This window comes from Chiroxiphia lanceolata, chromosome 4, assembly GCF_009829145.1.
Source record: "Chiroxiphia lanceolata isolate bChiLan1 chromosome 4, bChiLan1.pri, whole genome shotgun sequence".
NCBI lineage: Eukaryota > Metazoa > Chordata > Aves > Passeriformes > Pipridae > Chiroxiphia > Chiroxiphia lanceolata.
In genome coordinates, this window is record NC_045640.1 from 68069346 (window position 1) to 68083833 (window position 14488).

A 14488-nucleotide genomic window follows, 5' to 3' on the forward strand; every position below is an offset into this window, starting at 1 on the left:
TCCTTCCATATAACCAATTTTACTGTCTCTTTATTTGAAACTTCACTCATGTGGACTAACACAGGTTCTGCACCTTGGATTGATATGACTGTCTCAATCAAACAGGTATTCTCCACCCAAAAACGGAAATGTGATAGTGTGATCATATGATTATGCAGATGGCACTTTATGATTCTTACTGTCTTGATTTTACAATGAAATTAACATTTTGACATGAACCTTGGTTTCCAGTAAAATGTAGTAGTAGCATTTCAGAGGTACTAGAAAATCATAAAAAGTGGAGACAAGTTCTATTACACAAAATTCTCTTTGAAGTTACCTCAAGTTTTGTCTATTAGTTTTAAGACTCTTGCTTCAGCAGTCCTGCAATCAGTTGAAAATCACTATAATATTAGAGGAAGTTTTAAGTTTTGTGCTGAATTTCCTTTATTGTGAAGCTACCAAGGCACATTATGGGTAGTCAACATTTTAAACATGTAGTAAAATATAGTGTATACATTTTCTCTGTGTTGCCTCTCTTCTTTTTTGTAATGGCATCTTTTTCATCAGAGAGAAAAATATTCAGCCCTTATTTTAATGAGTTTAGACAAAGAGTTTTCCATCTATCAAGAAGAGACCTATGCAAAACCCCTTGCAGAATCTGTGCAAAAATAACATGGGGGGAGATCTGTTCATTAAACTGTGAAAGAAGTGCAAGAGGTGATATACTCTCTGGTGCACGATTTTCTGCTGAAGTACGTGTACCTTCAGATGGGTCAAGCTGTTAAGAGTCATTGCTACTTGAACTGTGAAGGAGTCAGATTGGAAAGACAGGGAGTAAGGATGGCAACCCACCAGATGTTGTTGGCAGAAGGTGTTTCGGGAGACATGGTCATTGCATTACCTCAACTGCCAGATTTGGTTCCTCCTCTGTAAGCTGAAAACTTAAAACATCTGCAGACTTTTTCTGTGAAGAGAAATGTAAACATACAATCAAAATATAAACTGTGTTATTAGTTTAGAAGTGATGCTAGAAATCAATAAATAATACAATGTGGTATTGTATATACCTTTTCAATTAATTTCCTGATTTATAAGTGAATTCTACTGGTGGCTCTGGCAAGCTTATAGGTCATGGAATAATAGAAGCATTAAGGTTGGAAAAGACCTCTAAGATCATGGGGTCAACTGTCAAATCAGCACCACTGCGTTTACACTAAACCATATCTCCAAGTGACACATCCACTCATTTTTTTAAACACTTCCAGAGATGATGTAATGCCACCTTTTTCTTTTTCATGACTTCCCTGGGCAGTCTGTTCAAATGCCTGACCACCCTTTCAGTGAAGAAATTTTTCTCAATATCTAATCTTTTATCAGACCCTTACGGTTCTGAGTAGCTATAAAGATACATTTCAGGGCAGGATATAATGCTTATTAGCAAGAAGGACAAATGTTGCTATCACCTGTTGCTACTAAATATCCTGTTAAAAGAAAGAGATCATAAGCAGCACTCTGGTGCATTTCACTTTAGTTAGTACATTTCAACAGTCTAATGCTTATCTAGTCATTTTATTTTCCAAAATAAGTTTTAATCTTTCAGTAGATCAGTTATTTAGGTAAATATGCATACAGCTCTATTCTTCACAATTTTATCACACTGCATAGTGTCTATACTGGGCTTCAGTAACATCACTTGAAGACTTCAGAATATGCACCATGAGTGAAAAATGTCAGTCTTCATCAGCTGTTTATTTGGGAAGTAATTATTATGCAAAGTTTGCCAATGTATGCTACTGAGAAAATCTGAAAATGGAATCAATCTGTACATGTCTATTTGAACATGACAGCTACATTAGGAAAATATAACCTGTAGAGTGAAGTAATCTTGTCATTCAGGCCTGTAGGTAGGTGAAAAGTGACTGATTAATACTGTGTATAAATTTTCTACGTGAATATCAGCTCAGATTTTTATACAGAGTATTTCATACTTGAAGATCAGTGCCTGTGAAATACAGCATTAAACATATGTTAAAGAAAACTGTATCAATGCGGCAAAAATAAGCAAGGTTTAGACTAAATTAAAGGTCAGTGTAAGGTCATCTCCAACACTGGTACCCTGCTTAAAGGCTGTGAGATGCTGTTGACTGGGCACTGTGTTGTGAAGAGCTGCCACACCAAGCCAATGTTGGCACAGGCTGCAGCCAGTTAGCTATGGTGTAGCCACTAGCTCTGTGCAAAGCTAAAAGCATTGGCCCCAGCATTTTTCAGGCCTTGTCTGGGCTTCTCTTTGCCTGCCTAAGGCTTTATTTTCTTTTGTTTAAGTAAATGTCAATGTTAAAAGAGTTAATGCTGTGTCAGAAGCAGTTCTGCAGTCAACCTACTATCAAAGCCTCATCATTCTCACAGCCTGCCTCTAGTAACTCTGATGCACTCCTCAGTGGTGCCTTCCTTGATGAAGTCTGGCTTTCCTGAGCAGTAGAAGCTTTTAAACACTCCTATAACAGATATTAAGGCTACTTACCACTGCGTGTTTCTAAAAAAAACATGTGTGGGCTTCTGTTTCTTTACAAGTGAGAAAATTTACAAAGAATTCAGCATCTTGTTCCAAAGTTGTTGAACAACTTGGGCAAGCACAAATGGAATAGATGCTCTTACTGGACTCCTCCTAATGTGACTTCTCCTAAGGAAAATTATTGCAAACAGAAATTAACTCACAAATTGCATCTTGGAAAATTTAAGGACTACTCAGAATGACTCATAATAGTTTTAAAAGGCCCTTAATGACAGCTCTGGAACTCACATCATGGTTAAGCTTAGTAACAAACATCTGACTTTTTTCAGATATTGTTCTAAAGTATGTAAAATATCTTTCCCGCAGATAACTGACTTTAATGAGTAGTAAAACACCAGTTTGGTGAGACATTACAAACTAGTAAAAGTTTTTTTTTTTTCAATTTTACTTAGTGTTACTGTCATTTTTGTTTTAGTTATGAAACATAAGTATGTTGCCAACAGAGTTCTGGCTGTCTTCATAAAGAATTCAATGACTTCTGTCATGAGAAATAAATCCAAGATAAATATATTAGATTTTGCAATTAGGGAGATATTTTTATACTTATGGAGCTATACTTTCTATTTTTATACTTAAAAATAGGCTAGTGACCATTAGTAGGATATTTGAGTGTATATACTCATTGCATACTCACTTGTGAGAAAACAGAGAAAAATGTAATGGCACGTTATTTTGATAGTAATATTTACTGGGCTCCCAAAGAGCTATAGCTAATTATCCTCCCTTAAAAAAAAAAAAAAAAAGAGTATGTGCAGTATTTTTTACAAATAGATTGAAGTCCCTGGTATCTGGCAGAACTATCATCTGGGGGCTCTTTCCTTGTGACTTTACACAGAAAATTCAAAGCAGTCACAGAATATCAAGATTTTCAAATATTTCTAATTCTTCAAGGTGGGTATATATTTATATATGCATAGGTAGACATACATATGTCTGGTACCTGAGATGAACAGCTTATAACTTACAGTCATTTAAACAATCTACGTTCATAATAGGAAGATAAGAAGAACAGAGGAAATAAGAATGCGTATTTTATGACAAATAAAAATACTGAACTTTTGAGCATATATACATATGTCATGGAAATAAGTAATAATGCATTAACACAGGAATTGGTAAATTTCTTTAGGTTCTGTCCCTCCCAGAACATTCTGTAGCTTTGGACACCCACAAGGGGTGTTTGTATGTATGTATATATGCACATATGTTGCCTATCCCTTACTGCATTATGTGGCTTTTATGTTATGCAAGAGCTTGTTATGCCAAGGGCTTTATTTGCATATTTTGTATGTGCATTGAATTACACTGACTATTTTGCCATTGTTGATCTGCTGAGGGGCAAAAATGATAAAAGTTAATGAAAAATTCAATGATTGATACTACTAAATTCAATGGGAATTCTCTCTTACTCTTCATTGGGACCAAGATTTCAGCTCTATTTTTATCATGGGCAGAGTAAGTAAATATGTTTCATTATTCTCCAACTCACACAAATTCTTCTTTTCATTCTGTACTGCAGGAGTATTGATACCCAGAGTTTAAAGAAACTAATCCTTATAACTGGCAATTATTTTTCTCCTACTGAACTCAATTGCAAAGCTCTGAGCCGAGTTGAAAGTGACCCAGCTGAGAAATAGATTACAAGGAAGAGGAGAAGGAATTTTCTCATAAAAAGAACAGTGGTTCTGCATTAGAACACACATCACATTATTTCCATTGTATATACTTTGTATTTTTAACAAGCTGAGGAGAGGTTATTCCCAGAGAAACTGTAGGATGATACATCAGTTTCTGGAAGGAATTTACAGAGTAACTGTGCATATCTTAAGCTTTCTTCTTTTTAAACTGCATGCATTTGGCTCTTTCGGGTTCCTCACGTCTTTAATCCTTTCAGCATTCTTGTTGCCTGTCTTCAGAGCTTGCATGACTAGTGAAAAACAGAACGCAAAATTCTGTTTTCACCAGAGCTTGGTAAAGTCCTTAGTTGATTCTTCAGCTTTACATAAAACTTCCTGATCCAGTTAAGGCCTGCACAAAGCCGTTCAAGTCAGCTGGAAGAGTCCCACTCAGTACCATGGGCTACATATCAAACTCTCTGTGGAGACATCAAAATGCAGATTATACTGTATTTCTTTTTTTTTCCTCAGTCAGTGTCTAATTGCAAACTCCTCTCTGAAAGCTCCCTGCTGACATTCCTAAAATAAACATTTCCTCATTTATTGACTAGTACTAATTCCTTAGTCTGTTACCTTTGGAAACCAATTACATTGCTCAAATTTAAAGTTTTTATCTTCCGCTTAGAAAGACTGTTGACATACTAGAAAGAGTTCAGAAAAAATAGTCAGAAGTATTATCCGACATCTGGAATATCCATTTTAGACTGAGCGATTATTTTGGTTAATACAGATTAATTGCTCCTGATCTGCAGAAACCTAAATGGGGATAAAATTCTTCATAGTAACAGGCTCCATAGTATAACAAAATTTAATGCCTTGGAATTAGGTTCTAGGAAAACCTTAAATGTTTTTAACAGAGAAAGCAAGGAATCCTTGGAATTACTTACTTAAGAGCATGCACATTCTTAATTTAAAAGAGCTTAAATCAAGAGACAGCCCATAGCCTGTGCAGAGCTGTTGTCCTGTTGCAGGACTCATTTGATGAAATTCTATGACCTATATAATATATATACATGTGTGCTGGTTTAAAAGTTAACCAGCAGAGGAAACCAAGCCAACTCAAAGAGAGATTACAAGTCAGAATAACAATTTAATAAAATAATACAATAAAAACGACCATACAGACAAGCAACAGGCACTAACCCACAAAGCCCAAATGTACAACCCAGCACCCCGGGGCACAAACAAAGCGGTGCTACCTGGGCCCCCCCTTGAGTCCAAAGCAAAGGGAGAGGGGAAAAAACCTGCTGGTGGGAGAGCTGCTGCAGTCCAGTCGAAAGTGGTAATTGTAGTCCGGCCGAGGGTGGTGGTGAGCTGCAGGTTGAGAGCGATGAGCTGCAGTCCTCCTCTGGATCCCACAAGTGGTAAAAAGGTTCCGAAACTCCAGGTTTATATACTCTCCAGTTCAGGCAGGAATGTTCAGTCCTCCCCTCAGAGCGGGGAATTCCATAAAAGGGTATGAGGGTGTTCATTCCATAAAAGGGTATGAGGGTGCTCAGGAACATTCCCCCCCCCCACCTCGCAGGCCTCTACTGACAACAGTTTCTGGGAAATGGCATGGAGGGCTATAGAATACACAGTTTGGGCTATACCCATTCAGTGATGAATTGGTCCCAGCTGTTCTAACCAGGACAACATGAAATCCAGACAGGTTTTATTGCCTTTTTTTTAATAAAGCATGTCAAATTTTTAAAACTACTTTCACCTTTTCCTACAATTTTTATGCATAAACATGTCAAAATCAGTAAACGTTTTAATTACGTTTCACTTTTATCAATTTCACATTTTAATATCAGCCTGTGAATGTGCAGTCTTTATCTATTCAGGGGAAATAAGATCAGGATCTGTCCCAAACCTTGGACATAAAGTGTACTTTTCCCATTACAAACTTAATTGAAAACCCCAAATGTACAAATCTTTCATAAAATTATATTAGAAAAAGAATGCTTCACGTCAAACATTCTTTCTAGATAAAACTGAAACATTTTGTTTGGAATTTAAGTTTTGTGTGCTTTTTACTCATATTTTAATTAATTTTCAGAAGTCATTTAAAAACAATAAATCCCATTGAGCCAAAAATGCCAAAATGGAGTGTTATTATGCTGTCAAAACACTTTATATTTTAAGCAGGTTTTATGTTCTTGACTATTTGTGTCAATTAGGCAGTAATGGCATTTTGCATTGAAACTTTTTTTTAATAAAAGATTCTACCTGGATCTATGAGGATACATTAATACACAAGAACACAGCAAGTATTTAAAAGCAAAATGAAAAAGAAATTCTACTGAACCAAAAATATGGGAGTGAAGATGTTTGCATCCACATAATTGTTCTAAGATACTCTTTCACACTATGCTTAGTCTCTTAAACAAAATTATATTTTATTTGGAGTAGAATCTAAGTGAATGTAGGGATGGTGCCTCATTTTGCTCTTGTTAATATCCCGAAGCATGGTTTCTGTGTTTTTTCGTGGTGCTAGGGTGTTAGAATCATAGAATATCCTGAGTTGGAAGGGACTCACAAAGATCATCGAGTCCAACTCCTAGTCCTGTACAGGACACCTCAAGAATTCCACCAAGTGCCTGAGAGCATTGTCTAAACGCTTCTTGAGCTCTGTCAAGCTTGGTGCTGCGACCACTTCCTTAGGGAGCCTGTTTCAGTGCCTCACCACCCTCTGAGTGAAGAACCTTTTCCTGACATCTAACCTAAATCTCCCATGACACAGCATTGTATGATAGTATGAAAGACACCATGCATTGCAATGGTTGTCTCCTATTTCAAACACAACATACCTGAACTAAGGAGAAATATTATTTAGTTTGCACAGATACTCATTTCAGGTAATGTTTGTCATAAAATTTTACTGAGAGATTCTGGGGGATGCTCTCAGAGCTGTGTACTTGCATTACACTTTGTAACTCTGTGTGCCATCCTTAGACCAACCAGCGCTTCCTTTTTTCCCTTCTGTTGAGTAGCTGGAGGACTACTTGCAATATAAGGAGATGTCCTGGGATAAAAAGTGTTTTCCCCTGGAGTTAGAAAAAGTGTTTAACCCCAGGAGGTGGTGTTCCTGGTGTGCCAGGGCCAATCAGAAGCTACATTTCGCTACTGTAAAAATCAACATATGGTACAGGTCGGAAGAGAAGGAAGTTGAGGTAGTTGAAAAGGAGGCGGCCATGGTCTGAGCCACAAGGAGGGTAGGGGCCAGCGAGCCCTGCTGGGGCTGCTGCAGGAGCTTGGAACAGTATTAAACTGGGCCAAGTACTGTTGCTAGGAACTGGAGAAAATTTCCTTGCTGTGAGTGGGCAGCAGAAGACAGAAAAGCAGCGGCAGAGACAGCGCAGAGTGGAGAGCTGTGGCTAAGAGTCAAAAGAGAGAACAAGCAGCAGAGATGGCACATAGCCGTCTGAGAGAGACGCAGAGATGTTCCTGCAAGGAGGGAGAACTGGCAACAGAATAGAGAAAACTCAATGAAGACTGTTTTGGGGGTAAGACTGAATTAAATCTCCCCAAAACCCCTTTCAGAGACCCTCTTCTGGAAAGAGGGATGGACTCCCATTTGAAGGGAGTTCCAAAATGCAGCAGCATCAGAGAAGAGGAGTGAAAGTCTCTAACGAAGGCTCAGGCTTGAGGAATTGGGATTTTCACAAAGTAAGAACAGAAAAATTCTGACTGCAATACTCAAACCTGCTGCCTTAAAAATAAAGGATGCTAACTAATACCACAGAAACTAATTTGAAGGAGCTGTGACCTGAAAAGTGACAAAAAGACTTTTCTCTTTTCTTCCTGGACTCTTTTCGAAGAGAAATTTAATCTAATGTAAATATGTTATTTCATCATAGAAGAGATAGTTGTTACCTATATATATATGTAAATAAATCTTGTAAGTATTTTCCCCTTCCCCCAATGCTGAGTAGCTGTATTTTGTCTGAAAACCCTCTCACACTGAAGCAAATTGTGGGAGGGGGGCTTGAACTTGGAAATTGGATTTTTGAGGGTCTCAAACTGCCACAGTATTATTCAACATGAGAAAGAAGGCAGAAAATTGGGCTCTTGTGTGCAAGTGAAGCACAATTCTGGTCCATTGCTTGTAATAGCTTCCTGTCTTCCTGCATAATATTTTCACTTTCATAAGTTTCCTTTATACTGAAAACTAAGAAAAGGTAGTTTTGAACATTTTTCACCCATCTTGGAGCCTTCACTTATACAGTCCCTTTGTTACTTTTCAGTGATTTCCTTCTATTCTCTCTAGATATTTCTAGAACTCTTTGTAGCCTTGTTACATTTGATTTTGCTTTCTTTGCTTCCCTTACTTTATCTCAGCTTTGTTAGCCAGCTAGATTCCATCTAGTCTTTTCAATCTATTCATGTGTTGGTTTTGGGGGTTTGGAGGGGGATTTTTTGTCTTCCCAGGATATAATGAATAATGCAAATTACTTTGCTGTTACCTAACAAAAAGTATCATGTGGCTTTAGGTTTAGTTCTTTATTGCTTCACTTGCCTCCCTGCAGTAGGTGGTGTCTTTGTTTTAGCTTAACAGCTGAATTTATGGACTGTAGTGTTTTATTAAAACATATTTTGATTTCATAGCTCAAATAACAGAATGGAAAACTCCAGTTTCCAGCAATCACGTCTCTGTTTTCTCAAAAAAATGACTGATTTGTTTTAGAGTGAGGAAAGGAATTGCACCTTAATTGCAATTGCACCTAATCTATGCAGACATAGATAAAAGCTATTCAAATTCCTATACAGTCCTGTATTTCCATTTTCTTTCAAAATAGATGTAATTATTGTGATATATATGAAAGCTAATCAATATTATACATAAGGTACAGTAAATGCTAAATTGTTGTACATCCATTATACAGCACATCTGGCATGAATGCCAGATTTGTTAGCAATACCCTCTTGTGATTAAAACATCTTAATACATTACGTTACTAATATTTTACCCCAGAACACTGTCTTTCCACTAAAAAAAATGCAGAGTGCTTTATGAATAGAAAAGGGAAGTAGAATCTAGCTCCAAAAATTATTGCCATTTAAAATTTAATTAACTAATGTAGTAGATAGTAAAGTGTCTTACTGAAAACGAGGCACCCACCCAAATATATTTTTCTCTTATTTGGATTCTACCTCTCTGTCTTTGTCAAAACCTATTGTGACATTTTGAAATTCACTCTTGGGTGCTCACATTGTGGGTCATTTTATAGAGAGGTCTATTCTCTGCCCTTTCCCCACTGTATCTGAGAGCGTTCCCATCCCCAATCACTTAACATCCTGAAAAATATTAAAATGCCACCATCAAAACTTTCCAATGGTGCATGAATCTGGGATTTCTGAATGGATGTAAAATCTACTTTGTAAATGTTTACATAGGGATTGGAGTAATGCCGTAGAACACTCTGGTCAGGCTACAACAAAGAAATCCTTATTAAAGAGGAAGAGAGAACTCTATGATTCCTGAGTCTGAAGAATAAACAATAGCTCTTTAAAATTACAAGTAGGTGAATATATTATGAAGATATTTGACTCAATGCTTTGCAATGCACTTTGTTCAGGAATTTCTATTTGGAGTTTTGTTTGCTTGTTTTTAATGAAGACATTTAGTGCACATTCTGTAACATTTTAATTCTATTCTGAAATTATACATGGCAAGCTTTAGGGTTTTATACTAGACACAGGAATGTATGCACACTTATTCCTTCAATAGTTCTGCAGCATATGATTGAGGTATATTTGTGAGCACACAGCATGTACTGACTTGAACATTAATATCAGAACGACATCATTTGCAAGTAATGGGGATTTCAGTTCTGAACTGTGATCACTTTTGCTAAGAGAATTCTTCACAGCCTTGACTCTTTGGTGTCGTGTCGTACTCAGGAATGAATGCATAATACGCAATCTGCCCATACAAGCTCATGCGTTGCTGGGATCAATATTTAATTATTAACATGGCTGAAATCTAAATTTTTAGCTAAAAAAGGGTAGAGTAATTGAGATGTGTTCAAATAAAGTAATTGATATATGTGTACAGGTGGGGTGTCAAATAAGCGAACAAATAAGCTACCAGGGAATGAAACAGATATGATATGGACAGATATAACAGCCAAGTCAAAAGCTCCTTGGTTCAATTGGTTCAGTAAAAGCTCCTGGCAACACTGCTTAAGAAAAATTTTAAAAACATTATAGAAAAATGTCTTAATATACTTTATGGAAACTGGTGGTTAGTGATGTAATAGATCTTATTTGACAGATTTCCGTTAAGATTAGAAGCATCTGGGTTGCAAAATGAAAACTGGAATACATACTAAAATAATTTATACAGGCTCTATATTGAGGGCAGTTTTATTCATTGTAGAATTAAATCTACTCTGTCTGAAAATTAAAATGTCTGAAACTGAAAATTAAAATGGTAGTCATTATTCATGAAAATAAATATATAGGGTGTTATTCATGATAGGAGAATGTATCATGTATAAATGGTCAATAAATCATTTTAGGGGAAAAGTGATATGGAAAATGGTGGCACTTAAGCTTTCTATTTTCATTAAAATTGTAACTGCAGTAAGTTGTTCAGCAGAGAGATAATCTCTGCCACAAAAACCCAAGTGAGCACTCCTAGCTGTTCAGAAATTTGCAAAAACTACTACCCCTTTATCCAGTACCTGGCTCTGCTGACTTCCAAAATCTGCCATAGACCCTGCAAAGGGGCAGTGCAGGGCGATGCTCTCATATACTGTGTGCTCATTTCCTCTTTGGTTTTGAAATCTGTATGGCTTTAACTTGCACTAAATTTGTCACAAAGGACAGGGGGAAATTTGCTGGCAAAGTCAATACTATTAGTAAAATAGTACAATGGAGAAAGTCTGTTTTACAACTGATTTTACTGCATTTTCTTATTTTCCTTATCTACCTTTTTGCTTGTTTTGTCAAAATACATCCTTAACCAGCCATCAGTAGCTAGCTAACTGTGTTTCCGTTTAAATCATTAGGCCACCTCCACTTAAATGATCACATTCAGGTTCAAAACACTTAATTCCAGGAGCTTTGTTTTGACAAGATCACCAACAGAGGTCAAATTTAGTGCACTGAGCATGCTGGCATCTCAGACCCTGTTGAGTCACCATCTCTGCCATAAACTGTATTTCATATGCTATACATATATCTTTCCATGCTATATGTAATACCATGAAAAGATATTATGCCTATAAAACTAACCCAATACCTTTGAAACCTCATTATAGAAAATGTTGCAACTAGGATTAGCGCTATAATGTAGTTACATACCAGTTGATATCACTCCTCTTCCAAACATATCCTATGGCAGACAGTCCTTTTCCATCCCCCAAGAAGAGATGGAGAGAGGGGCAGGAGCAGGGTTGTAACGCTCTTTTTTTTCCAGTCCTCAGGTCACATTTTACTTAAGGTACAGACCAATCAAGAAGCCCAAAGACTGCAGTGAGTGATGCGAACTGCAGAGCTCTTGGCTTCCATCTGCACTTCAAGAGGCACACATTGAACTGCATCATTCCCACTTCCTCTGCTTTTAGACATTGCAAAAAGTATTTCTCAACAGGACTTAAAAATCAGTCATTTAGATGAAGACAAAGAAGGTGAGCAGATGAAGAAGGCAAGAGGACAAAACACCTTCTAGATTTCAGACTGAAAAGAAAGACCTGATTTAGTAAGAGTTTTCAGAAGAATTGGACTATGAATGTAAGAGTTCATGGTTTATGGCAGTAAGGGCTATATGGTAGTTCCCTTTTTGGCTATTTAGCAAGACTTAATCAATTTTCAAGTACAGATTAATTTTATTCATTGCCTTAACTCTTTTTTTTTTTCAGGTTTTAATTTTCTGTCTGACATTAATCTTTCCCTAGTGTTTCATTTTCAGAGGTTTGTTTGTTTGTTTTAAGGAAGCTTTTTGGTCTGTGTTTTTTTATCTCTTCCAATTACCTTACAGGTAACAATTAAACCACTGCTAAGTAGAATATTGTCAGGTTTTACATGCTGTACTGGCAGTAGAGCATTCCCAAATCCTTCACTGAAGTTTACCTATCTTGAAAGCTGTTGGCTTCCACTTACAACATACTCATAGCACACTACCGTAGACTTATTTTGCACTGACCTTCTGTCTCAAAGAAACTGGTTGTTGGAAGAAATTAGACTACCAGTTATGGTAGGACAAGTTCAATTTCTGTGATATTTGTTCAGCTGCTACAGAGGCAAATAAAAGCCAAATAAATTTGATTTGCACAGGCTGTATATTGCCATCTAACTGACAGACAGCATAGCTCTTCTCTAGAACAACTCACATGATCCATCAACTGTTTTCAAAATACTGCAGCAGGTTACCCCTTCCTAGGAAGAAAGCAAAGTTTTAGGAAAAAAAAGGCTTTCCTGTGGATTTGTGAAAGATACATCATTAATGGTTCACAATGTCCACAGAAATAAAAGTGTTTGTACTTCATATTCAATTTTCTTCATGTCCCTAAAGCTTCATACATATAAATAAATATGTAAACATATGTACATAAACACATAACCATATATGCATGTATGTATATTAGTAAATATATCTATATATGTAAACGTAAGTGTGTATGCCTATTTGTATATATTTAAATATATATATTTACATTATCTTCTCTTTTATCCTGTCATAAGTTCATTTTCCTCCTTTGGAATGGTAAGATGAACACATATGGTATTATAATGATATACAACTCATTAAAAACAAAACCAAAAACTCCTTGCAATTCAAAATCACTACATGTGCAAATTAATCAAGGCAAAAGTTACTTCAAGTTACTCCAGGTCTCACTATTTCCCAGCAATTCTCTGCATTCCCTTCAATGGGAGTCCTTGCACTTTCAGGTTATGAAAGGCCCTATTTTGAAGTATTGATTCTTTTTAAAGCAATCTCATCTTTTCTGGAATGTGAGTTACATGTGTGAAAACAGGGTACATCAGCGTACACAGTCATTGCAAAAGAGCAGTGTGTTCTCAGCTGAAGCCAATTTGGCATGTTAGAGGTTACTGAACTGGTAATGGTGTTTCACAATGGTCTTGTGAAAGGAATGACAAAGTTGTTACAAAAGAAAACCTCATGATGTTGTGTGCTATCTTCTCCCAGATGGCTGTGACCGAAAAGGCCTCAAGTGATTATTACTGAGCAGTTTGATTTGACTTGTTCTGGTTTAGAGTTTGTGGAAATAAAGCAAGCCCTGAGGAAGGGCATGCAAAGAGAAGATCTCTGGTTAGGGACTTGATTTTTCGTAGTACAGATGGTGAGCCTGCACAGTAACTCAGATCTGTAAGGTTCAGACAGTCCTATACAAATAGGTGAATCCTTTGCATCAGAAGAACTGAATGCCTTTAAAGAAAAAAACAACTTTCAATGAATGCCTGTTGAAATTCAAATCTTAATTCATGCCAGCTATGCTTTGGTCCCTTTTAGATTCTCTTTCTGTGAACATTTAAGCAAGCAATCATTGTTTGTAGAAACCAAAATTTAACTGCACATCTTCCATATTCATATCAGATAAGATATAAGTTTTCTATGGAATGGGAAACTAATTGAAATGGCAAGGCGTAGAAGGGGAAATATTCCAGTAAAATCTTATTGGAGCCCTGCAAGAGGAGCAACTGAGCACCCACCAAAAGATAAATTATTCATATATAATAGGGGAAGCACATATGTAGACATGTGACACTGAGGAAAACAGAATACATATACTTTATATATATGCAAATATGTCCTTTATATTATAAATGTCTATACCTACATATAAAGCTGTATAAAAGATATTGTCATAGATTTACTACTTCTAAAAGACCAAGTGGGAATTTTTTTTCTTTCCCCTGCATCATTATGAAAGAGGGATGTTGAACGAAGGAGAGGGAGGGTGGCTCTTTTAGCTGAGGTGATCAACACACAAAAGAAATGGCTGCAGTCTGCATTCCAAACTGATGGCCCTCAGAAGACTGGGGTGGGGGGGAGGTATTATTTTTTTTCTCATGGGGAAACGGCAGGCACTTTTGCCCTGACTCAGGGAGGGGGTGTGTGTGGAGGGATTTTCAGTGTTTTGTTTTGTTTTCATCCGGGTCATCTGGCTGCTTCTGGTCCCGGTTCGCCTCTGTTCTTCTGCGCCCTGTTCTGCCCATGGCCCAGACCTGCTGGGATTTCATCGGAGAGACTTGACCCATCTGCAAAGAAACCTTTGGAGGAGTACCTGTTGGAGACAGCCAC

The 14488-nt window shown here is 36.9% G+C and overlaps 1 long non-coding RNA gene across 1 annotated transcript in view; it reads right to left on the reverse strand.

Moving 5' to 3' along the window:
* Positions 1-687: 687 nt before the first annotated feature.
* Positions 688-14488, reverse strand: part of LOC116786304 — a 52610-nt gene continuing 38809 nt past the window's right edge. The window contains exon 7 of the long non-coding RNA XR_004356872.1: positions 688-946. This is a non-coding gene — a long non-coding RNA (uncharacterized LOC116786304). The remainder of the gene's footprint in view (positions 947-14488) is intronic.